Genomic DNA, 27289 nt, shown 5'->3' on the forward strand with positions numbered 1-27289 from the left:
AACACGGTGAAACCCCATCTCTACTAAAAATACCAAAAAAAAAAAAAAAAAAAAAAAAAAAAAGCCAGGTGTGGTAGCGGGTGCCTGTAGTCCTAGCTACTTAGGAGGCTGAGGCCAGAGAATGGCGTGAACCTGGGAGGCGGAGCTTGCAGTGAGCCAAGATCGCGCCACTGCACTCCAGCCTGGGTGACAGAGCAAGAATGTGTCTCAAAAAAAAAAAAAAAAAAAAAAAAAGACAATAGGCTGGGTGTGGTGACTCACACCTGTAATCCCAGCACTTTGGGAGGCCAGGGCAGCGGGGATCACTTGAGGCCATGAGTTCGAGACCAGTCTGGCTGACATGGTGAAACCCTATCTCTACCAAAAATACAAAAATTAGCTGGGCGTGGTGGTGCACGCCTGTAATTCTAGCTACTCAGGAGGCTGAAGCAGGAGAATCACTGGAACCCAGGAGGTTATAGGTTGCAGTGAGCTGAGATCGTGTCACTGTACTCCAACCTGGGCAACAGAGCAAGACTTCGTCTAAAAAAAAAAAAAAAAAAGAAATAGCAACTATGTAGCAGGCTGCTGTCAGTATTAGCAATAATGTATACAAAATTATATACTGTTGTACTGATGGCTCCCATTGAATCAGACCTACTGATATTCCTGGTATTCATACCCTTGGGTAGCCTCCTCCCATATTGACTCTGGGCTTGGTCATATGACTTGTTGGCTAATGAGACATAACTGTGACCCAAGCAGAGGCTCAATAAATATTTGCACATTCAGCCTGACCAACACGGTGAAACCCCGTCTCTACTAAAAATGCAAAAATTAGCTGGGCATGGTGGCGGGTGCCTCAAGTCCCAGCTACTTGGGAGGCTGAGGCAGGAGAATCGCTTGAACCCAGGAGACAGAGGTTGCAGTGAGCCAAGATCGTGCCACTGCATTCCAGCCTGGGTGACAGAGCCAGACTCTGTCTCAAAAAAAGAAAAAAAAAAATTGTGCACATTGAGGCTTACACTCTTGGAACTCAGATGCCATGTAAAGAAATTTGGGCTACCCTACGTAAAGAGAGAGGCCCCAATCTTCCAGCTGTCCCCACCAAGTGAGGCCCTCTGGGACCTTCCAGTTCCAGCCAACCCACCAGCTGAACACAGCTTCTTCAGTGAGCCCAGGAAAGCAAGCTCAGGGCTCCCACTGATTCTACATTATGGTGAGTTGAACCACGCAGCCAGACCACAAAATCATGAGAAATTACTGTTTCGTTTCAAGCCACTACATTTTAGCATGACTCGTTAAGCAAGAATATATAATGGATTTTATATATTATAAAAGTATTTTTAAAATACTTTTAAAAATACTCCCATATACCTACTATGAGCCGAACACTATGCTAGGCTTTAGGGAGACAGCAGTGAACAAGACCAACAAGGGCCTCCCTCTCATGGAGCTCACATTCTAGTGGGGAAGAAAGACCAGAAAAATCAAACGACTGTGCTTTGTTTTGTGTACTATAAAGGACAAGGTTTATGAGCTGAAGCAGAGAATAACAGGGAACAGCAGTTGCTTTTGATAAGGTAATCAGGGAAAACCTCTCTGAGACTAAATTCAAGCAGAAACTTACAACATGAGAAGAAAGCAGTCAGGCAAAGAGTAATAGACTAGGTCCTCAATAAATCACAGCTATAACTAGTAACATATAAAATTATTGATATTTATTATTTGTATACTTGGTACACAGAAGACATATATAGATATATAAAATCTTCATCTATACATAAAATCCATATATCTATATACTTCATATATCTATATATACAGATATATATAGTTCCCTGCCCTTTCCCTTCCCCTGTGTCATCAGTCAGGGTCCAATTAGAAAAACAGAAATCACAGAAGGGATTGTATTATCCTGTTCTCACACTGCTATAAATAAATACCTGAGACTGGGTAATTTATAAAGGAAAGAGGTTTAATTGACTCACCGTTCCACAGTGCTGGGGAGGCCTCAGGAAACTTACTATCATGGCGGAAGGCGAAGGGGAGGCAAGGACCTTCTTCACAGGGCGGCAGGAGAGAGAAGGGAGAGTGCAGGACAAAAACTGCCACTTTTGAAAACCATCAGATCTTATGGGACTCACTCACTGTCGCTAGAACAGCAAAATCTAATCACTTCCCTTCCCCAACACGTGGGGATTACAGGGCCCTTCCTTGACGTGTGGGGATTACAATTTGAGATTTCGAGATGAGATTTGGGTAGGGACACAGATCCAAACCTTATCAGGGATTTAATATAGAGGATTTGTTTCAGGTGTCAGAAAGCTGAACGAGCAGAAAGCAATACTGAGGTATCCTAGAGGGCTACAGAGAGCAACTAATTCTTGTAGTGCTGGAATAACTAAAGGGAAGAGGTTGGGAGTCACCACTGCCTAGAAACTCGGAGGAGCGTCTATGAAGAGAAAGCATCACTCAGCTGCTATTGATATTTCTGAGAGGGCTCAATGAGGTTGGTTCTCAAGGAGCACTTAAAGTAGCTGGAAGCTGGAGCCAACTATTTGTAAAGTAAAGTGTTGTTTTGGGGGTAACACTGGCAGAAAGAGCAAGTTGGAAGAAAGTCCCTTCTTCTTTTCTGTTACCTTCCAATTTTCCTCTAGTGCCCACTATTGACAGAGCTTTGCAGAAATGCAGCTAGCAAAGAAATCTGTTAAAGGAACAGTGCAGCATCCCAGACACAGCATAAAAGAGAGGAGCATGCACAGGCAGATTTGGAGCTGAGAAACGGCAGGCAAAGGGCTAAGAATGTCCAGGTTACTTTTCCTAACTCCTGTTTTTCCAGCATCTGATCCAGTATACCATTTGTTCTGACTCTCTGTTGTTATTTTTAAGAAGGAATTTTTGTTTTAAAAAAGTTTCTGAATAAAACTGGTTTTGGCCAGGTGCAGTGGCTTACACCTGTAATCCCAGCACTTTTGGAGGCTGGGGCAGGTGGATCATTTGGTTCAGGAGTTCCAGACCACCCTGACCAACATGGTGATACCCCATCTCTATTAAAAATACCAAAAAAAAATTAGCTAGGCACAGTGGCGCATGCCTGTAATCCCAGCTACTTGGAAGGCTGAGGCAGGAGAATCGCTTGAACCCGGGAGGTGGAAGGTGCGGTGAGCCGAGATCGCACCACTGCGCTCCAGGCTCTGTCTCAAAAAAACAAACAAAACAAAACAAAAAAACCTATTTTTTATATACTAATGTAATAAAATGACGATCAAGTATGTATTAGGTTGGTGCAAAAGTAATTGCAGTTTTTGCCATTGAAGGTAATGGCAAATATGCCCTTCATCAGAACACGATGGCAGGAACTTCTATCCTTGCCTGTCTCAGTAGAAATGAATGGGTGAGTGACTGGATGAATGCGACTTACAAGATCTGTCTTTCCAATGGCCGGGGGACATTTGGTCCCCACACTAAGGCTCTTGGACATCTGCACAGGACAGTCCTATTTTTGGTGTCCTTTCCTTTCTGAAAATAAAGTTATGCTTTGTAGAATGAAAAAAAAAAAAAGTGATGGCAAAAACCGCAATTACTTTTGCACCAACCTAATATATAAACTACCTACAGCAGCCACTAAAACCTAATCAAAGAGATATACTTAAAAACACTATAATTTAAAAAAAAAAGGAAATCTGAAAAATGTTCAAATAACCCACAGGAAGACAGAAAAAAAAAATCCATAAAGACAAAAGCAGGGGAGAACCAACAGAAAACAAAACAGGAGACGTACACCAATATATTAATAATATCATTAGCTGCTACAGCCCCTGCCTTGAGTGCATGGCACTCCAGCCTGCATGAATGCTCCCCACAGCTGCCACCACCCATTGGAATGGCCAACAGGGTACCTGCATGTGGCCTGAGCCAGGAGGTGCAGCAGAAAATTGAGAATCCATATGACACAGACCTGGAGCAGATCAATGGATCACCACCCAGTGCCAAAAGCATGTGGGCTGGCCCCAGCCTGGATACGAGAACTTCCAGAATTTCCTCAAGGAGGGCACAGAGCTATGTGAGCTCATTAACGCACTGCGCCCCGAGGGGCAGGCCCCAGTAAAGAAGACCCGGGCCTCCACCATGGCCTTAAAGCAGATGGAGCAGATTATCTCAGTGCCTGCAAGCAGCTGAGCGCTACGGCATTAACACCACCGACGTCTTCCAAACTGTGCACCCCCGGGGAGGAAAGGACATGCCCTGTGTACAATAGATCCTGATGAACCTAGGTGGGCTGCCAGTAGCCCAGGACGATGGGCTGTTCTCTGGGGCTCCCATATGGTTCCCTAAGAAACCCAAGGAGAATCCTTGGAACTTCTCAGACAACCAGCTACAAGAGGGCAGGAACATGATTGGGGTACAGATGGGCACCAACCGCGGGGTATCTCAGGCTGGCATGATCGGCTATGGGATGTCACGCTAGATCCTCTGATCTGAGGACTAAGCTCTGATTTTTTTTTTTTAAATCTTGCTCAAATTCCTATCTGGGGAGTCATGCCCTACAAACCACAAATTCTCATCAGATGGGTTTTATTTAACCCTGTATATTGTGACTTACTTTCCAATCTGACTCTGGAATAACATTACGCGACAAGGAAGGAAATCAAAATATTTTACCCCAAGACATGTTTCTCTGCCATATCTTCATATGGCCCTGCAAAGCTGTCCTTTTGGGGGGAAATTTTGCATCTGTAAATAATCTCTATCAACATAGCTAGATCTTTTTTTTTTTTTTTCCCCAGGCCCTCCCAATCCTAAAGAAATTGAAAGTTTTGCACCTTTTGTTTTTGAGATGGAGTCTCGCTCTGTCACCCAGGCTGGAGTGCAGTGGCATGATCTCGGGTCACTGCAACCTCTGCCTCCCAGGTTCAAGTGATTCTCCTGCCTCAGCCTCCCAAGTAGCTGGGATTACAGGCACGTGACATCATGCCCATGTCTCTGTATTTTTAGTAGAGATGGGGAAACTCAGTCTCAGGTAACCTCCGCCTCACAGGTTCAAGTGATTGTCACTTGATTCTTGTGCCTCAGTCACCCAAGTAGCTGGAATTACAGGTGCCCGCCACCATGCCAGGCTAGTTTTTGTATTTTTAGTAGAGACAGGGTTTCACCATGTTGGCCAGGTTGGTCTCGAACTCCTGACCTCAAGTGATCCGCCTGCCTCAGCCTCCCAAAGTGCTGGGATTACAGGCATCGGCCACTGCGCCAGGCCTGGCATCAGAGTTTTTAAGGACAACTTACCGGGAGCGGGGAAGCCAGTGAGCTGTGAGTGCCGATCGGTCCGGTCAGAGATGAAATCATAGGGAGTTGACGTTGTCATCTTGTGCTGAGTCAGTTCCTAGGTGGAGGCCACGAGATCGGATGAGCCAGTTTATGGATCTGGGTGGTGCCAGCTGATCCATCAAGTGCAGGGTCTGCAAAATATCTCAAGCACTGATTTTAGGAGCAGTTTAGGGAGGGTCAGACTCTTGTAGCCTCCAGCTGCAGGACTCCTAAACCATAACTTCTAATCTCGTGGCTAATTTGTTCGTCCTATAAAGGCAGTCTAGTCCCCAGGCAAGAAGGAGGTTTGTTTTGGGAAAAGGCTGTTATCATCTTTGTTTTAAGCTATAAACTAAGTTCCTCTCAAAGTTAGTTCAGCCTTGGCCCAGGAAGGAACAAGGACAGCTTAAAGGTAGAACCAGTATGGAGTCGGTTAGGTTAGATCTCTTTCACTGTCTCAGTTATAATTTTGCAAAGGCAGTTTTACTTCTCCCACAGCTGTGGCTACAGGGACTTAATTTATAGGGAGGGGCCTGTGGCAGCTGCTACCCCAGCCGCTGCTGCACCGTGCTCACCACACATCTAGGGTAGCCTTCCCTGGTAGAGGTCCTCCTGGCTTCTCATTTTCCATTCCCCTCACTGTGGCTAGGGAGTGGGGGTGACAGAACAGAGGAAGGAGGGCTGCCTACCGTGGTCTGGGGCTTGAGGAATAAAGAACCCCAGGCCAGGTGCAGTGGCTCACGCCTGTAATCCCAGCACTTTGGGAGGCTGAGGTGGGCGGATTACCTGAGGTCAGGAGTACAAGACCAGCCTGGTCAACATGGTGAAATCCCGTCTCTACTAAAAAAATACAAACCTTAGCCAGGCATGGTAGCAGCGTCTGTAATCCCAGCTACTTGAGAGGCTGAGGCAAGACTGCAGCCTGGGCAACAAGAGTGAAACTCCACTCAAAAATACAAAAAATAAAAAATAAAGTGAGTCTCCCCTAGACAGCATATAGTTTGATCATGTGTTTTTTATCCTTCTCTCAATATTACCCTTTGATTGAAGTGTTTAATCAATTTATATTTAATGTAATTATTGTAGGATTTTTATCTGCCATTTTGCTATTTGTTTTCTATGTCTTATGGCATTTTATTGTTCCTCTATTCCTTTATTACTGCCCTCTTTTGTGTTAGATATTTTCTCATGTACCATTTTAATTCTCTTGTCATTTATTTTTTCTTTCCTTTTTTTTTTTTTTTTTGACAGAGTCTTGCTCTGTCGCCCAGGCTGGAGTGTAAGATCACAATCTCGGCTTACCGCAACCTCCGCCTCAAGGTTCAAGCGATTCTCCTGCCTCAACCTCCTTAGTAGCTAGGATTACAGGCGTGTGCCACCAGGCCTGACTAATTTTTGTATTTTTGGGGTTTCCGTTTCACTATGGGGTTTCAGTTTCACTATGTTGGTCTCAAACTCCTGACCTCATGATCCACCCGCCTCAGCCTCCCACCTTTCTTTTTTTCTAGAGATGGGATCTTGCTATGTTGCCCAGGTTAAACTTGAACTCCTGGGCGCAAACAATCCTCCCACCTCAGCCTTCCAAGTAGCTGGGACTATAAGTGTTTGCCACCACACTCAGCTCTTATCATTTCTCTTACTATATTTTCTATTTATGTTCTCTGTTGCCCTTGTGATTACAGTTAACATCTTAAGTTATAACCATCTACTTTAAATTAATACCAACTTAATTTCAATAATATACAAGAGCTTTGTTCCTATATAGTTCTATTACTTCACCACTAGTTTGTGTTATTACAGTCATACAAAATAAGCCCAATACAGTTTTATAATTATTGCTTATTCAGTTATCTTTTAAATCAGGTAGAAGAAGGAAAGACTTATACACATACAAAAATCATTTATGTCTTTTACATTTACCTATATAGGAGGTACCATTACTAGTGCTTTATTCCTTTGTGTGGGTCAGAATTACCGTCTATTTCCTTTTATTTGTTCAAGGTCTCAGTCACCCAGGCTGGAGTGCAGTGGTGTAATCATAGTTCACTGCAACTTCAAACTCTAGTGCTCAAGTGATCACCCTGCCTCATCCTTCCAAAGTGTTGAGATTACGGGCATGAGCCACCATGCCTGACCCACAGTTTTCTGTGTTTAACCAGTGAATGTCTTTATTTCTCCTTCACCTTTAAAGGATAGCTTTACTGGATATAGAATTTTTGACTGACAGTACTTTTTAATTTCGGCACTTCATATGTCACCCCAGTGACTTCTGATCTCCATGATTTCTGATGAGAGATTCTCTGTTAATCTTATTGAGGCCTTACTGTATGTGACAAGGCACTTCTCTCTTGCTGCTTTCAAGATTCTTTGTCCTTGCCTTCAGCAGTTGGATTAGGATGTTTTTAGGTGTTGATCTCTTTGAGTTTATCTTACTTGGAGTTTGGTGAGGTTCTGGATGTGTATATTAACGTTTTTCATCAAATTTGTGAAGTTGTAGGTCATTATTATTTGACATATGAATTATGCCCCATTCTCTCTCTCCTCTCTTCTGGGACTCCCATTATATATAGGCTGATATGCTTGATGGTGGCTCAAGGATCTGAGTCTCTTGTTTATTTTTATCCATTTATTTTCCTTCTATTCCTCAGATTGGATGATCTCAGTTGACCTGTCTTCAAGTTTGCTGTTGTACCCCTCTAATGAATTTTTTATTTCAGGTTTTGTACTTTTCAACTTCAGAATTTCTATCTGGTTCTTTTTTTTAATATAATTTCTATATGATAATTGATGTACATATGGTGCACATTGTTCTTATGCTTTCCTTTAGTTCTTTAAACATATTAGTTCTTTGAACATATTTTTAACAGCTGATTTAAAGTCTTTGTCTAGTAAGTGTAATGTCTGGGGTCCCTAAAGGACACCGAAAGTTTACTGGCACCATATGACCTTTTTTGACCTAGTCTTTTATTTTGTTTAGGTAGTCACACAAGTCCACCCAATTTCAAGTGGGGAGTGGCAAGGCTCTGGAAGAGTAGATGGGACCAGAAATGCTTGTGTGACCATTTGTGGAAAATATAATCTGCCACATTTACTGTTTTGGAAAATCAAGTCACTAATGGCAGCACTGCTTATAGTAGTCAAGTCACCAGTTCAATACACTTGTCTCAGCCTGCATTAGTACCATAAAGCACACATATGAAGATTTTTTTTTTTTTTTTTGGAGACAGAGTTTCACTCCTATTGCCCAGGCTGGAGTAAAATGGTGCAATCTCAGCTCACTGCAACCTCCCCCTCCTGGGTTCAAGTGATTCTCCTGCCTCAGCCTCCCAAGTCGCTGGGATTACAGATGACCACCATCACGCCCAGCTAATTTTTGTTATTTTTAGTAGAGATGGGATTTTGCCATGTTGGCCAGGCCGGTCTCAAATTCCTGACCTCAGGTGATCCACCCGCCTTGGCCTCCCAAAGTGCTGGGATTACAGGCTTGAGCCACTGCGCCCAGCTGAAGATGATTTTTAAGATGTGAGCCTTAAGCTACTTCTTGGGTCTTCTGGAGTTGTAGTGGCCAAACATTTTTATATTAAAGTACCTTTCATAAATTAGCTTTATTTTATTTATCTTTTATATAACAATTATGACATTACATTTATTTTCTGCATTAAATAATCATTAAATTCTATAATTTTTTATTGAAGTATAACATATATGCTGAAGTACCCAAATCTTCAGTGTATAGCTCAAGAAATTTTTTCAAAGTAATAGTACTTATTTATTATCTCACAGTTTCTATTGGTCAGGAATTCAAGAGCAGCTGAGTTGGTGGTTCTGGCTCAGAGTCGCTCATTAGGTTGGAGTCGTATGTCGGCTGGGACTGCAGTTATCTGCAGGCCTCACTGGGGCTGGAGGATTCACTTTCAGTGTGGTTCACATGGCTGGCAAGTTGGTGCTGGCTGGTGGTTGGGGGCCTCAGATCCTTTCTCCATGGGGCTCTCCCTGGGTTTCTCTGAGTGTCCTGACAATATGGTGGATGGATTCCCACAGAGCAAATAATCCCAGGTACCAAGGTGGAATTGGCAATACCATTTATGATCTAGCCTTCAAAGCCACATGCCATCATTTCTACCATATTTTATTGGCCACACAGAGCCAACTCTGATTCACTGTGGGAGGGGACTACACAAGGGCATGAATACCAGGAGGCTGGGATTACTGGGGGACGGCTACTACATTGCCCCATAGATGGATTCTGTTCTGGATTCCATAGGCACATCAGTGTCTTGCATCGCCTTCTTTTTTTTTTTTTTTTTTTGAGATGGAGTTTCACTCTTGTCGCCCAGGCTAGAGTGCAATGGTGCGGTCTTGGTTCATGTGAATCACTTCTTAACTTCCTGTGTTTTGAATGTTGCATTTGTATTTTCCAACAATCACCCTTGGCTCCTCAAGGCTGTGCCCTCCTTAGTATCTTTGAGTCCTGAGAACACTGTTTGTTACTAGCCAAGCAATAATTCCCATTGCCAAAGCTCCAAGGCTCAGCTGCCTGTTTGTCTGGAGGTTTTCAAATAGACAAGGACGTGTTAATGACCTAGTACGTTATCTGTTAAGTTTTGGCAGGCAGCATGGAAATGTGACTTTTTAAATACGAAAAATAAAATTGTAATTGTATTCTTTTTATTTATTTATTTATTTATTTTGAGACGGAGTCTCGCTCTGTCGCCCAGGCTGGAGTGCAGTGGCCGGATCTCAGCTCACTGCAAGCTCCGCCTCCTGGGTCTACGCCATTCTCCTGCCTCAGCCTCCCGAGTAGCTGGGACTACAGGCGCCCGCCACCTCGCCCGGCTAGTTTTTTGTATTTTTTCAGTAGAGACGGGGTTTCACCGTGTTAGCCAGGATGGTCTCGATCTCCTGACCTCGTGATCCGCCCATCTCGGCCTCCCAAAGTGCTGGTATTACAGGTTTGAGCCACTGCGCCCGGCTGTAATTGTATTCTTAAACAACCACAATTACTTACTAATGGTATGTGTGCCTGTTGGGCAGTGCACAGTTCCTCAAACCATGGAATCAAATTAGACATTGCCATTCACATTTCCTGTTCCACATCGATATTTACACACTACTTGCTTTTTTTAATAACGGGAAATATTTTTAATTAAAAAAATTTTAAATTAAACATTTTTAAATAAAAGGAAACAGTGATGAACACTTTGTTTTCTATTTTGCACCGTCACTAACAATATTCCAAAGAATGTCTCATACAAATATCCTTGTTCATATGTGGGAGTGTTTCACAATAGTTTATTAGAACTGGAATTTCTGGCTTATAGAACATTTGCATTTCCAATCTTACTAGGTAATTCTGAGTTGTTCTCCATAGTAATTTACTCATTTATGCTCCTCAAATGTTTAAGAATTTCCCTTTTCTCCATTCCTGCCAAGTTGAGTATTATTAAACTTCTCCATGTCTGCCAATCTGATGGGTGTGAATTGCATCTCATTTTTTAAAAAATTAGGGTAAAATACAGGTAACATAACATTTACCTGCATCTCATTTTTTCCAATCTTAAACACAGTTTTATTTAAGACATTGCATTTTCCACTTACAATACAGTGCTTTTAAAGTGCAATGTTATTTCCTTCCCTTGTGCACGTGTTCCATATTTAAGTATTGAGAATGCCCAGTAATTTACTATAGCAGCTGAACTTTAAAGCTGCCATAGAATTTGCTACAAATTTAAGTCCTTCCATGTTTTCACTGTGTTGAACGATGCTACATCTTTTCTTGGGTTGGCTTAATTAAGCTTGTCAATGGTGGGCCCTGAGGAAGCACCAGCAGAGGGAGGAGCTCCCCCACCAGGGAATCCCACAGGCATTCCTCCTGGTGTGCCTCTTGCACTCTGGAACAGCTTGGTAATGATGGGGTTGCAGACTGTCTCCAGCTCTTTCTGCTGATGTTCAAATTCTTACTTCACTGCAGTCTGACTCTGTTGATAATGTCATTACATTTGTCAAGAATCTTCTGTTTGTCTGCATGGTTAATCTTGCCTCGAAGAGTAACGATGCTTCAACAGTGCTTTCATGTTGAATGCATGGGACTCAAGTGAATTCTTGGATGGCACCTTGTCCCTCTGCTTCTTATCTTCAGCTTTGCACTTCTCAGCTTCCTGGACCACAACTCAGTATCTTCGTTGTCCAAATGGCTTTTGTCATTAGTGACAGTAATCTTGTTCTCTTTTTCTGTACTCTTGTCCACAGCAGAGACATTGAGGATGCCATCGGCATCAGTGTCAAAAGTGACTTCGATCTGAGGAACAGTGGAGTGCAGGAAGTAGGCCTGTGAATTCAAACTTGCCAATCCATAGAGACAGAAAGTAGACTGATGTTCTCTAGAGGGAGGAATAGGTGAATGGAGAACGACGGCTAGTGGATATGGAATTTCTTTTCAGGTTGATCAAACTATTATAATATTTTTGTGGTGGTTGTTTGTTTGTTTTTGAGACAGAGTTTTGCTCTTGTTGCCCAGGCTGGAGTGCAGTGGCATGATCTCGGCTCACTGAAACCTCTGTTTCTGCCTCCCACGTTCAAGCAATTCTCCTGCCTCAGCCTCCCGAGTAGCTGGAACTACAGTTGCCCACCACCATGCCTGGCTGATTTTCATATTTTTGATAGACACGGGGTTTCACCATGATGACCAGGCTGGTCTTGAACTCCTGATCTGAAGTGATCCGCTGGCCTTAGCCTCCCAAAGTGCTGGGATTACAGGTATGAGCCACCACGCCCAGCCAAACTATATAATATTAGAAAACAGTGATAGTTGTATATCACTGCATATATACCAAAACATGTCAAATTGTATACTTTAAAAGAATGACGTTTATTGTATTTACGAATATCTCAATAAATTTGTGATAAAATAAGATGAAAATGCATCTCAAAATTCTTCCCCTTATGTTTCTTTTACATATCACACTTAGAAATGGAAATTTCCAGTAAAAATACCCATCTAGAGACCTTGTGATGTGGTTTGGATGTTTTCTATCTCTAAACGTCATGTTGAAATTTGATTCCCAGAGGTGAAGCTGGGACCTGGTGGGAGGTGATTTGGTCATGAGGGTGGATCCCTCATGAATGACTTAGCACCATTCCCTTGGCGATGAGTGAGTTCTTGCTCAGTTAGTTGATGTGAGATCTGGTTGTTTAAAAGAGTCTGGGATCCTCCTCTTCACTCTATGGCCATGTGATACACTGCTCCCCTTCAACTTCCACCGATTGTAAGCTCCCTAAGGCTCATGCCATAAACGAGATGTTTGCACCACGCTTCCTGTACAGCCTGCAGAACCATGAGCCAAAATAAACATCTTTTCTTCATTAAAAAAAAATTTAAAAAGCCCCAAAACTTGCCAAACAGGCTGTAATCCTTGGTCATGGAATGCTCATCTTTATAAACCTGAATAAGCACACCAGGCTGGTTGTAAGCAGTGAAATTCTGTGTCTGCTTGGTAAAAATGGTAGCATTACACTTAATGAGGACAGTTGTGACTCCGTCAGCAGTTTCAATACCAAGGGAAAGAGGAGTGACATCCAACAGAAGCAAATCTGGAACATCTTCAGACTTGTCTCCAGGTAGGGGGCTGCCTGGACAGCTGTGCCATAAGCAACAGCTTCATCAGGGTTGATGCTCCTATTCAGTTCTTTTCCATTGAAGAAGTCTTGGAGAAGCTTCTGAAGGTTAGGGATATGAGTAGAACCACCAACCAGGACAATATCATGAATCTGTGACTTGTTGAGTTTGGTGTCTCAAAGGGCTTTCTCTACGGGGTCCACAGTGCCATGGAACAAATCAGTCCTTCAGGTCAATTCTTCAAATCAGGCATTGGTAATGGAGGTATAGAAGTCGATTGCTTCATAGACAGAATCAATCTCGATACTGGCCTGGGTGCTGGAAGAGAGAGTTATACTTACCACAGTCACAAACCATACGAAAGTGTGAGATAGCTCTTTTGTTCTCACTGACATCCTTCTTTTTTATTTATTTATTTATTATTATTATTTTTTTTTTTTGAGACAGAGTCTTGCTCTGTTTCCCAGCCTGGAGTACAGTGGTGTGATCTCGGTTCACTGCAAGCTCCGCCTCCTGGGTTCAAGCGATTCTCTTGCCTCAGCCTCCCGAGTAGCTGGGACTACAGGTGCATGCCACCACACCCGGCTAATTTTTGTATTTTTAGTAGAGATGGGGTTTCACCATGTTGGTCAGGCTGGTCTCAAACCCCTGACCTCATGATCTGCCCGCCTCGGCCTCCCAAAGTGCTGGGATTACAGGTGGGAGCCACGACGCTCAGCCTCACTGACATCCTTCTTATGCTTGCCCTTGAACTCAGCAATAAGATGGTTGACTATTAGGTTGTCAAAGTCTTCTCCACCCAAGTGAGTTCTCCAGGTGTAAAATTTTTTTTTTTTTTTTTTTTTTTTTTTTTTTTTTTTTTTTTTTTGAGATGGAGTCTTATTCTGTTGCCCAGGCTGGAGTGCAGTGGCATGACCTTGGCTCACTGCAAACTCCGCCTCCTGGGTTCAAGTGATTCTCCTGTCTCAGCCTACCAAGTAGCTGGGATTACAGGTGCACACCACCACACCTGGCTAATTTTTGTATTTTAGTAGAGATGGGGTTTCACCACTTTGGCCAGGCTGGTCTTGAACTCCTGACCTCAAGTGATCTGCCCACCTCGGCCTCCCAAAGTGCCAGGATTATAGGCATGAGCCACCATGCCTGGCATTCCAGCTGTAGATTTGACTTCAAAGATCCCATTCTCAATAGTGAGGACTGACACATCAAAAGTGCCACCTCCCAATCAGAATTATGCTGATTCAAAGATCAGCATAATTATTTCAGCTCCAACCTTTTCTGTCTAAGCCATAAGCAATAGCACCTGCAGTTGTCTCATCGATAATTCTAAGTACATTGAGACCAGCAATAGTTCCAGCATCTTTGGTAGCCTGACGCTGAGAGTTGTTAAAGTCAACTGGCACTGTGACCATAGCATTGGTAACTGTTTTCCCAAGATCAGCTTCTGCAATGTCCTTCATCTTTGTCAGAACCACAGAGGACATCTCTGGGTAGAAGCTTTTTGTCTCTCCCCTGTATCCTCCTTGGATCTTGGGCGTGCCAGCATCACTCACCACCATGAAGGGCCAATGCTTTACATCACACTGGACAACAGCATCATGAGATCTGCATCCAATCAGACATTTGGCACTGAACACTGTGTTGCTGGGGTCCACTGCAACTTGATTCTTTGTGGTATCACCAACCAATCATTTGGTGTCTGTAAAGGCAACATAGCTTGGAGTAGTTCAGCTTCCCTGATCATTGGCAATTGCCTCTACTTTTCCGTGTTGGAAAACACCCACACAAAAGTAGGTGGTGCCAAGATCAGTACCAACTGTAGGTCCCTTAGACATGGTTGCTGGTGTGTAGGTCCAGCTCGGACAGCGAAAAAAGACACAGGAACCCCAAGATATGCAGGCACGTTCCATAAGCTGCATCTTTTTTTCTTTTTTCTTTTTTTGAGACGGAGCTTCACTCTTGTTGCCCAGACTGGAGTGCACTGTCGCTATCTTGGCTCACTGCAACTTCCGCCTCCCGGGTTCAAGTGATTCTCCTGGCTTAGCCTCCTAAGTAGCTGGGATTACAGGCACCCACCACCACGCCCAGGTAATTTTTTGTATTTTTAGTAGGAATGGGGTTTCACCATGTTGATAGGCTGGTCTCGAAATCCTGACCTTAAGTGATCCACCTGCCTCAGCCTCCCAAAATGTGAGCTGCCACACCCGGCCACATCTCATTTTTAATTCAGATTAAAAATTTTTTAATTAATTCAAATTAAAAATTTTCTGGAGATAATTGTAGATTCACATACAGCTGTAAAAACAAATACAGAGAGATCCCTTGTTCAAGCATTTTTTTTAGAGAGATGAGGGTCTTACTATGTTGCCCAGGCTGGACTTGGCAATAAAAAATAAAATAAAATTTATATATCACTGATGATTAATAAACACAGTGTATTTATCACATTTGTATACTATAAAAGTATATTTATATATTTAGGGGAGTTGGGGCTGATGAGACTGAGAACCGCTGTGTCTAGTTAGACTTCCTTAGGCTGGTAGGTTGGAGGCATCAGGAAATGTGTTTTTCATCCTTTGCTTATTTCCATTGTCTGTCCCAGTCTGTAGTCTCAGGCATTGTGCCTAGGGAGGCATTACATAAAAATGGAATGATTAAGTTGCTTATTTGTTTATTTATTTATTTTGAGACAGAGTCTCACTCTATCGACCAGGCTGGAGTGCAGTGGCATGATCTCACCTCACTGCAACCTCCGTCCCCCAGGCTCAAGCCATTCTCTCACCTCAGCCTCCCAGGCATGTACCATCATGCCCAGCTAATTTTTATATTTTTAGTAAAGACGGGGTTTTACCATGTTGTCCAGGCTGGTGTCGAACTCCTGACCTTAAGTGATCTGCCTGCCTCGGCTTCCCAAAGTGCTAGGATTACAGGCGTGAGCCACTGCGCCCAGCCAAATTGCCTTGTTTGAAAGTAATTGATGATAGTCTTAGAATTCGCCCAGCCCCACCCCTCGATGTGCTTTTTTTTTTTTTTTTTTTTTTTTTTGGAGACAGCATCTCGCTCTGTTGTCCAGATTGGAGAGTGCAGTGGCGTGACCTCAGCTCACTGCAACCTCCGCCTCCCAGGCTCAAGCCATCCTTCTGCCTCAGACTCCCAAGTTGCTGGGATGACAGGCACCTGCCACCACGCCCAGCTACTTTTTGTATTTTTAGTAGAGATAGGGTTTTACCATGTTTGCCATGCTGGACTTGAACCCCGACCTCAAATGATCCACTCTCCTTGGCCTCCCAACGTGCTGGGATTACAAGCGTGAACCACTGCACCTGGCCTCGATGTCCTATTTCTTATTTATGTCCCCTTTTCTGTTTTTACTGGGAAAGGAGTAAGACAAACAGCATGGATTACCAAGAGGACGTCATCCTTGACCACCATGCAACAGGTAGACACCACAAGAACCCAGAGAGCAGGAAGTACAGGCAGACTGTGGCTGAGGACCAGGTCAGGAATTCTCTGTCTTGTGGTTCACCAGTGGCTGGTTCCTGTTGGTTACAGGAAGAAGAAGGGACTAAGAGTATCTGAGTATATGATATGCAATTTTATGCACAGGGAACTCTGTTGGGCACATTGTGTAGATATCATTTAATCTTCACAACAACCTCGTGAAACAGGTGTTACAATTCCCTTTCTCTAGATTAAAAGGGCGGGGCAAGGCACCCTGTCTCTACTAAAAATATGAAAATTAGCCACAGGAGGCGGTCAGGTAGGGAAGAGGACAGAGTGAGAAAAAAGAGTGCATCTAGTACCTTCCGGCCAACCATTATTTGAATAACTGAGCAGAAGAGGAAGGCTCTGCAGAGGTATGAGGAAGAGGCCAGGTCCACCGGAAGCCAAGGCATGGCAGCTAACATGATTCACCACTGCTGACAGGGAAAGAAGAGGATGGAAACACGTCTGCTGACATTAGCAACAGGAGCGTCTTGGGTGATGACGCTGATTGGGGTGAAGAATGAACAGGAAATGAGGCCATGGGACAGTGGGTATGGACCATTCTTTGGAGAAGTTTACTTGCAAAGGGGATACGAGTGGAGATGACGTGTTAAGGCTGTGTATGTGTGTTGTTTTGTTCTTACTGAACATGACTTGTGCATATTATGGAATCAGTAGAAAAGATCTGAAAGAGCTGGAGATTGAGACAGGAGAATGAAGGGATGATAGACAGTTCTATGTTCCTACCAAGGACTCTTGGCCAAGATGCAAGGCAAGAATGAGAGCCTCACCTTTGATGGGAGAAACAGCAACCCCTGCTATAACAAGAGGCAAGGAGAGGAAAAAGTGAGCCTTTCAGTTGGTGTTGGGAGGAAGAGGCAACTATTGGCTTAAACACTTCAATTTTTCTGAATCTTAGCAGCTAGGTCAGCCTGAGAGTGAGAGGATCTGAGCAGAAGAGAGTGGGCTGAAAACCATGCTTGCATGAGTAAGAAAGTGAGTCAGGCCGGGCGCGGTGGCTCATACATGTAATCCCAGCACTTTGGGAGGCTGAGACGGGTGGATCACGAGGTCAGGAGATCGAGACCATCCTGGCTAACACGGTGAAACCCCGTCTCTACTAAAAAAAAAATACAAAAAACTAGCCGGGCGAGGTGGCGGGCGCCTGTAGTCCCAGCTACTCGGGAGGCTGAGGCAGGAGAATGGCGTAAACGCGGGAGGCGGAGCTTGCAGTGAGCTGAGATCCAGCCACTGCACTCCAGCCTGGGTGACAGAGCGAGACTCCGTCTCAAAAAAAAAAAAAAAAAAAAAAAAAAAAAAAAAAAAGTGAGTCAGGCTAGGCACGGTGGCTCATACATGTAATCCCAGCACTTTGGGAGGCCAAGGCAGGAGGATCACCTGAGTTTGGGAGTTTGAGACCAGCCTGACCAACATGGAGAAACCTCGTCTCTACTAAAAATACAAAATTAGCCAGGTGTGGTGGCACATGCTTGTAATCCCAGCTACTCGGGAGGCTGAGGCAGGAGAATCGTTTGAACCCGGGAGGGTTGTGGTGAGCTGAGATTGCGCCATTGCACTCCAGCCTAGGCAACAAGAGCAAAACTCCGTCTCAAAAAAAAAAAAAAAAAAAAAAAGAAAGAAAAGAAAGAGAGTGGACTGGCAAAGCCTAATAGTGTTACCCTGAAGGTCTAGTGGACTATTTGTGGAAAGGAACCAACCTGACTAGGGTCAAAGTGAAATTTGCCTCGTATCCATGGATATAATCTGAAGAAAGGGCACTAGACGTGCACAGATGAACAAGAATCAGTCCTTGCTCTTCAGGGCTGGTAGTCCACTGGAAAATTTCAAGGACACAGGTTGTAGGATAAGGATTAGGTTTGGCTGGGAGTAAAGGAGGTCCCTCCCAAATAAAATAGTTTCTTTCTCTCTCAGAAATAATGTATGTAGTATTCCAGAGCTAGTATGGCACACCACTGTGTTGTGAACCAAGACTTCTGTCTTGTTGCTCTAACATGTATGGCTTCCACTCCCAGGATATCTCATGGTCCTAGGCAGCTGCCATAGCTCCAGCCATTACACTGCTATTCCAACCAAGAGAAATGTGGAAGAGAGAAAGAATTGGCAATGGGTGCATGCCAGCTATCTTTTATAGGGTTTCCTGGAAGCTGTCATCTCACTGGCCAGAACTTTATTATTTTTTTCTGAAATGGAGTCTCATTCTGTCACCCAGGCTGGAGTGCAGTGGCACAATCATGGCTGACTAAAGCCTCGACTTCCTAGGCTCAAGGATCCTCCCACTCCAGCCTCCTGAGCAGCTGGGACTACAGGCTGTGCCACCACACCCAGCTATTTCGTAATTTTTGCAGAGGCAAGGTTTTGCTCTGTTGCCCTGGCTGATCTCAGATTCCTGGGCTCAAGTGATCCTCCAGCCTTGGCCTCCCAAAGTGCTGGGACTACAGGTGTGAGTCACTGCGTCCAGCCCAGAACCGAATCATATTACCATACCTCGCAGTAAGGGAGCCTGGCAAATGTCAGCTTTATTCCATTTAGCAATGTGCCAAACATAACACTTGGGGGAGGGGGACTTAACTACCAAGGAAGTGGGAAGGAGCAGAAATTAGAGATCACTAACTGTCTCTTCCATATAGATAAATTAACAGATGAATGAGGCGAGGCACGGTGGCTCATGCCTGTAATGCCAACACTTTGGGAGGCCTAGGCAGGAGGATCCCTTGAGCCCAGGAATTAGAGACCAGGCTGGACAACATAGGGAGGCCTCGTCTCTACTAAAAACAATTTTTTTAATTAGCTGGGCATGGTGGCACATACCTATAGTCCCAGCTACTTGGGAGGCTGAGGTGGGAGGATTGTTTGAACCTCAGAGGTTGAGACTGCAGTCAGTTGTGATTGTGCCACTGCATTCTAGCCTGGATGACAGAGCAAGACCCCATCTCAACAACAACAACAACAACAACAACAACGAAACCCAACCAACTAACCAACAAACAGATGAGCACAGAGCAGTGATACAGGCTGAGAACCACGTACAGAAAAGGGAGTCATCAGCTCAGCTTGAAGCGGTCAAGAAAAGCTACATGGAGCTCAAATGGGGGTTCTTTGGGTGCCATTTACAGAAACCATCAGGCAGACAGTGAATTTGTTCCTTCATTATCTATTCTCTCTTTCTTCCATAGAATAGGATTTCAGCTGTCCAACTAAGACCTATATTCCCAGACCGTCTTGCAGCTAGGTGGGGTTATTATTAAGTTTTGGCCAATGAGTTGTGAGCAGAAGTGGTGTATACCATTTCTGAGTCTTGCCCTTCTAAATCCCAAGCATATTCCTCCCTGGTATGTAGGTGTGGTGCTGGGAGCTAGCTTTGATCTTGCAGAGAAAAGCAATACTTTAAGACATGGACTGCTGGGAAACAGAGAGAAAAAGCCTGGTTCCCTGGATGTCCTAGTACCTCGGAGCCCCCAGCCTCCCTGGACTGCCTGCCTACAGATATAATAGGTAAACTATCCTGTTGGAGCTATATTTGGGAGTCTTTTGGGCAGCAGCAGCCGTTTAGCCTATGCTGTAAATAATTTATTACTCAAGCTATTTGAAGGAAAAAAGAAAAGAGGACAATAAAGGGGTACTACGCAACCCAAGCAGTGGAAAATGCTGCCCAGCCTTAGGGAGGAAAAGGAACTAGGAATTGGAGTCTGGGTGGAAACCCACATACACCTTTTCTGACTCTCATCCCTGCTTTGCTCTGCACACCTGCTTCGGTTGTCTGTCCCCTGCAGAACAGCTTTGTCTGATTCTGCACTTATACAGCTCTTAGGGCTGCCCCACCGTTTCCAGTGTATTTGTTATTGTTTTAGACACAGGTCAGCAGTAAGCAGTGGTTTCAATCCCACTTTCAGATTCCTGAGAGGAAGGATCAGATTTGCCTGTCCCGGGTCAGGTGTTCATCCGTGGAGCTGTCAGCTAACTATGAGCAAGACAGTGAGGGTCAAATACTATCAACTGGGGGCTGGGCGTGGTGGCTCGTGCCTGTAATCCCAGAACTTTGGGAGGCTAAGGTGGGCGGATCACCTGAGGTCAGGAATTCGAGACCAGCCTGGCCAACATGGTGAAACCCCCGTCTCTACTAAAAATACAAACATTAGCCAGGCGTGGTGGTGGGCAGCTGTAATCCCAGCTACCCAAGAGGCTGAGGTAGGATAATCGCTTGAACCCAGGAGACGGAGGTTGCAGTGAGCCGAGATGGTGTCACTGGACTCTAGCCTGGGCAACAGAGTGAGACTCCATCTCAAACAACAAAAACAACAAAAACACCTATCAGCTGGCTACCTGGACCCCAACCCATGGAGTGACAGAATTTTTGGACATGGTCATAGCTCTTGGACTGGGAAGGACCTCCTGATATGGTTTGGCTCTGTGTCCCCACCTAAATCTTCTCTCGAATTGTAATCCCCACGTATCGATGCAGGGACCTGGTGGTAGGTGACTGGATCATGGGGGCAGTTTCTCCTGTGCTATTCTCACGATAGTGAGTTCTCAAAAGATTTGATGGTTTATAAGTGGTAGTTTCCCCTGTGCTCTCTCTCCTGCTGCCTTGTGAAGAAGGTACTTGCTTCTCCTTCTCCTTCCACCTTGACTCTAAGTTTCCTGAGGTTTTCCCAGCCAGGTGGAACTGTGAGTCAATTAAAGCTCTTTTGCTTATAAATTACCAAGTCTCAGGTGGTATGTTTATAGCAGTGTGAGAACAGACTAATGCAACACCCAAAGCATCTACTCTGCAGGGAAAAATCCAACTTCCTTAGTTTGATGTGTAAGGCCTGGTGCAACCCGATTCCACCCCATTTTCTCTCTCACTTGCCTTCCCTACACACTTATCCACTCCCCACAATGAACATACCTTGTCTCCCACAAGACTACAGGTCTCTGCACATGCTGTTCACACTCTGGAATTTTCCTCCTTCTTTTCCGCTTGGTTAGCTTCTATGCATGCTTCAAGAGCCTGCTCAAATGTTGCATTCTCTTGAGTAGACAACTTGATTCTAGGTTTCATTTTACTGGAATTTTATCAGCTCAATTGCCATTGTGATAACACTTGTCATCCCTGAGGAGGAAGTAATAGATGTCTCATTAACATGAAATGTGCACAGTAAACTGCTACAGGAAGTTCTACTCACCAGAAATTTCTATGAACTGGCATTTCTAAACTATGCAATTGCAATTGATGGCAACACTAGAAGATACAAAGTTGTTTCACAAATCAATTAAATATAAAGTGAGGTGTGAAAGTGAGAGATGCTTTCTGACCAGACTGCTAGTTGCCCCGTTTTTATTTTATTTTATGTTTTATTTGAGAGGGTCTTGCTCTGTCACCCAGGCTTGGGTGTAGTAGCGCCATCATAGCTCACTGCAGCTTTAAACTCTTGGGCTCAAACAATCCTCTTGCCTCAGCCTCCTGAGTAGCTGGGACTACAGGCGTATACCACATGTCCAGCTAATTTGTCTATTTCTTTATTTTTGTAGAGACGGAGTCTTGCGATGTCGCCCAGGCTGCCTGACATTTCTAACTAGACTCATCACTGCCTAGCAAAAGGCTACATTTCCCAGCCTTCCTTGCAGCTATTTGTGGCCATAGGAGTAGGTCCATGCCCTAGAATGTGAATAGAAGTGCTAGGTGTGACTTCTGTGTTTCTTGCTTAAAAGCAAAATTGCATGCCCTCCACTTTTTCTCTTCCACTTCTCCAGGGTGAAGCATGGATGAGGTTATGACTCAGCTTTGACCATGCGGCCAAAGACAACATCCTAGGAACTGTGAGGCAAGGGGATGGGAGGAAGCCATGGCCCTGACTGACCCGATGGAGCTGAGTATTCCGACCAGTCTGGACCACCCACCCCTGGTCTTTTGCTGGAGAAATAAATTAATTGTATCTTCTTTAAACCTCTGAGTAGCTTATCCAGTATCTTATGTACCTCTCATATGTATAATTATATCTTATAATTAAGATTAGCAGCTTAGCAGCTTAGCCAATGCTATGGATACGGATAATTTTATATATATAAATATTAAATAATTTTATATCTATATATGTATAAATAAATTTATATCTATATTATGTATAAATTTATAAATCATTTATACACAAATTTATACATAATATAAACATATTTTATATCTATATTATGTATACATTTATTTATACATAATGTAGATATAAAATTATATCTCATATATAATTATATATAATATAAACATATACCTTATATATATAATTATCCATATCCATAGCATTGGCTATGAAATATATGTGTTTCATATATATTTAATATATAGCTGCTAATTAAGATTAGTAATCTGGCCTCGATGGCTCACAACTGTAATCCCAGCACTTTGGGAGGTTGAGGAGGGTGGATGGCTTGAGCCCAGGAGTTCAAGACTAGCCTGGACAACATGGTGAGACGCCAGCTCTATGAAAAATACAAAAATTAGCTGGGTGTGGTGGCCCGCACCTGTAATTCCAGCTACTCAGGAGGCTGAGGTGGAAGGATCATTTGAGCCCGGGAGGTTGAGGCTTCAGTGAGCTGTGATCGCACCACTGCACTCCAGTGTGGGTGACAGAGTGAGACTCAGTCTCCAAAAAAAAAAATTTAGCAGCTTAGCCATAGCAGCTTAGTCAATGCTATAAATATGAATTATATATATCATTTATATATAATTATATGCAATTAATATAAAAATATCATATATAATTATATATATGAAATATAAGTATATAATTATCCATACCCATAGCATTGGCTAAGCTGCTATGACAAATATACATACATATATACACATGTATAATGTGTATATCTATACATATATACTACATAAAGTCTAATAGCATATATGTGTATACGTATGCACACATATTTGTTGTAGCAGCTTAGTCAATTTTTTTTTTTTTTTAGTTGGACTCTCGCTCTATTGCCCAGGCTGGAGTGCAATGGCATGATCTTCAGCTCACTGCAACCTCTGCCTCCTGGGTTCAAGCAATTATCCTGCCTCAGCCTCCCAAGTAGCTGGTATTACAGGTGTCCGCCACCACACCCAGCTAATTTTTGTATTTTTAGTAGGGGTGGGGTTTCACCATATTGGCCAGTCTGGTCTCTTGGCCAGGCTGGTCTCGAACTCCTGACCTCATGATCTGCCTGCCTCAGCCTCCCACAGTGCTGGGATTACAGGCGTGAACCACCGCGCCCGGCTGCCAACGTTTTAACATAGCAGCTTAGCCCTTTCCTAGGCAGAGCAAGCCATGCAATTCTCTGGAACAGAGGTGAAATCTCTGTCATCTTTTCATTTCCAGCCCCGGGATAGCCCCTTACAAATAACGAATGTTCAATAAACCTCTGCTGATTGAATGTGTGCCTGAACTGGCAAGAACTAAGGCAGTAAAACATGAGTTGGGCCAAATATGAAGGGCCTGGGATGTACCAGTTAGGAATTTGGACTTTGCTCTTGCCCACACACATTTTGGTGCCATCAAAGGTGTAGGGAAAAAGAATGTCACCTTTTTGGGCTTCTCTGAATAGTGTTGGCTGGGGTGACACCTGCTGGCAAATTGAAATACTGCAGCCTCAATCCGTCTCCGCCAGAGATCGAGGAAGCCGTTGTTAAATATTGTTAAATTACAAATAGGAGGTGCTGAGGAAAATATGGTGAATAGCAATAGTTTGGAAATACTCTGGGCTAGTCATGGTAATGGGTGCCATAGTGGGGATGCAGAAACCTTTTGACGTAGTTCTGTGATGGTGAGTTTCAGGGTTTGGTTTTGTTTAGAGATGGTCTCTGTCCTTTGATCTTGATAAGCTGTAAAATGCCTCTCCCACCTTTTCCTCTTCCTGGAATTGATTCTTCGTTATCTATTTGCATAGCTTTTGATTTTTCTCATTTCTGCCCAAGGGGTTAATAACCATGACAATGTTATTTGAGTCAACTTGTGAATTTGATTAAAAACAACGCAAAAAAAGGAACTACCACCCAAAAACCAACCAACAACGCCCCCCTCCGCCCCCGCAACACTTATGAAAACAGAGCAGTTGGGCTGGGTGCAGTGGCTTATGCCTGTAATCCCAGCACTTTGGGAGGCTGGGGTGAGAGGATCACTTGAGCCCAGGAGTTTGAGACCAGCCTGGGCAACATAATGAGACCCCATCTCTATTTTAAAAAGAAAAGAAAGAAAGAAAAAGAAAGCTGAGCAGTCTTCCCAGGTGAGACAGTGCATCAGTGCTCCTTGGCTGGGCCCACTGGGGGAGATTTTTCTCTCTTCTCATTTTTGAGAGACAACAAGATGTGCTATTCCTAAACACCAGTGTGATCACCCCTAAGGCCTGTGCAGCTGCTGCAATGATCATTTGCCCTTTTGCTTTGGCCTCCCGAAAACTTGGAGAGAATCCTAGTCGTCTTCCAGCAACTGTAGAAAACTGTGCTTTTCCCAGCCTGGGCAACATGTCAAAACCCCGTCTCTACTAAAATACAAAAAATTAGCAGTGTGTGGTGGTGCATGTCTGTAATCCCAGCTACTCCGGATGCTGAGGCAGGAGAATCGCTTGAACCCGGGAAAGAGAGGTTGCAGTGAGCCAAGATCATGCCACTGCACTCCAGCCTGGAGACAGAGCGAGACTGCCTCAAAAAAAAAAAAAAAAAAAGACCTGTGTTTTGCTCAGTGCTAAAGACATAACCTGGCTTTAAATTTTTTCTTCTCTCATTTTGCCCAATCCATTTAGTATTTTTGTAAGCCATCTGAAATCCCGAATACATTAGGACCAAACACTAGAACAAGCGGCCCAAGTAGTGCCTTGGTGGTGGGGCTGGGGAGTCGTAGAAGTGAGGGGAAGAAGCCAGGCACGGTGGCTCACACCTGTAGTCCTAGCACTTTGGGAGGCCCAGGCAGGTGGATCACCTGAGATCCAGAGTTCAAGACCAGCCTGACCAACATGGTAAAACCTCGTCTCTACTAAAAATACAAAAATTAGCCGTGCGTGGTGGTGGGCGTCTGTAATCCCAGCTACTCCGGAGGCTAAGGCAGTAGAATCCCTTGAACTCAGTGAGAGACAGGACTAGCTGGATTTCCTAGGCTGACTAAGAATCCCTAAGCCTAGGGGGGAAGGTGATGCTTCCACCTTTAAACACTGGGCTTGCAACTTAGCTCACACCCGACCAATCAGGTAGTAAAGAGAGCTCACTAAAATGCTAATTAGTAAAAACAGGAGGTAAAGAAATAGCCAATCATCTACTGCCTGAGAGCACAGTGGGAGGGACAATGATGGGAATATAAACCCAGGCATTGGAACCAGCAAGGGCTACCCTCTTTGGGTCCCCTCCCCTTGTATGGGAGCTCTGTTTTCACTCTATTACATCTTGCAACTGCACTCTCTTCTGGTCCGTGTTTGTTAGGGCTCAAGCTGAGCTTTTGCTCTCCGTCCACCACTGCCGTTTGCCACCATCACAGACCCCCCGCTGACTTCCATCCCTCCGGATCCGGCAGGATGTCCCTGGTGCTCCTGATCCAGCGAGGTGCCCATTGCCGCTCCCGATCAGGCTAAAGGCTTGCCATTGTTTCTGCATGGCTAAGTTCCTGGGTTCGTCCTAATCAAGCTGAACACTAGTCACTGGGTTCCACGGTTCTCTTCTGTGACCCCAGGGCTTCTAATAGAGCCATAACACTTACCGCATGGCTCAAGATTCCATTCCTTGGAATCCATGAGGCCAAGAACCCCAAGTCAGAGAACATGAGGCTTGCCACCATCTTGGAAGTGGGTTGCCGCCATTTTGGAAGTGGCCCACCACCATCTTGGAAGTGGGCTGCCGCCATTTTGGAAGTGTCCGGCCACCGTCTTGGGAGCTCTGGGAGCAAGGACTCCCGGTAACACCAGGAGGCGGAGGTTGCAGTGAGCCAAGATCGTGCCATGCACTCCAGCCTGGGCAACAAGAGTGAAACTCCATCTCAAAAAAAAAAAAAAAAGAAAGAAGTGAGGGGAAGACAGATCTGAATGAGGGACGGAGGTTAGGAAAGGGCCCATACGTGGGGAAGCGGGGCTTGATTAAGCATTGAAGGGTGACACTGATGGCAAATAATGCAAGGTGGGCTCACTCCCATCAACTCTGGCACCCTTTTCTGATAACACTTCTCCTGGCCTCTTTAAATGACAAGGCCTGTCCCTTGAGTTCATTTTTAAAATACCTGGTGATAGCCTGGGCAACATAGCGAGACCCTGTCTCTACAAACAATGAAGAAATTAGCCAGGCATGGTGGCTCACACCTGTAATCCCAGCTACTCGGGAGGCTGAGGTGAGAGGATCACCTGAGCCCAGGAGTTTGAGGCTGGAGTGAGCTATGATTGCACCACTGCACTCCAGCTTGGCGGACAGAGCAAGACCCTGTCTCAAAAACAAAATCTCCCAGCTATAGATCCATGGCTTAGTCCTATGGGGAATGTGGCAGCCAACCTCTAAGATGGCACCCTGTGGAGAGTGGTAGCCTGCCTCTGGGTTGGCACCCTCCAAGGAGACACTCTCACCTCCTGGTTTTGTCTGTCTGTGTGTAGCTCCCTCCCTCACTGAGAAGGGCCAACCTGTGTAACTTCCCTGGTAACTGGCCACCTCTCCACCTCTGAGTTGATGAAACAGGACACCAGCATTTCCACTGTGGCTGTCATGCCATCCAGAAGCCCAGTTGAACCAATGTCTAAAATAAATACACTCAGCCCTGCTGAAAGTAAGAGGGGTACCCTTCGGTCGTGGTTTGTACAGAGATTTTTTGGGGCACACGATTCCTACAGTGAATGAAGTTACAAAGAGCAGGCAGCTGCCGCTAGAAGGGGCCAAAGGCTTCTGCCCACATGTTGAGATGTTTT

General features: G+C 44.5%; 1 protein-coding gene and 2 pseudogenes across 1 annotated transcript in view; 1 reads left to right on the forward strand and 2 right to left on the reverse strand.

Moving 5' to 3' along the window:
- SMIM18 (small integral membrane protein 18) overlaps window positions 1–27289 on the reverse strand; it is a 577762-nt gene that overhangs the window by 406015 nt on the left and 144458 nt on the right. The window lies entirely within an intron of this gene.
- LOC126961815 (transgelin-2-like) lies at window positions 3851–4459 on the forward strand (annotated as a pseudogene).
- On the reverse strand, window positions 10510–26224 carry LOC126961817 (heat shock cognate 71 kDa protein-like; annotated as a pseudogene).

This window comes from Macaca thibetana, chromosome 8, assembly GCF_024542745.1.
Source record: "Macaca thibetana thibetana isolate TM-01 chromosome 8, ASM2454274v1, whole genome shotgun sequence".
NCBI lineage: Eukaryota > Metazoa > Chordata > Mammalia > Primates > Cercopithecidae > Macaca > Macaca thibetana.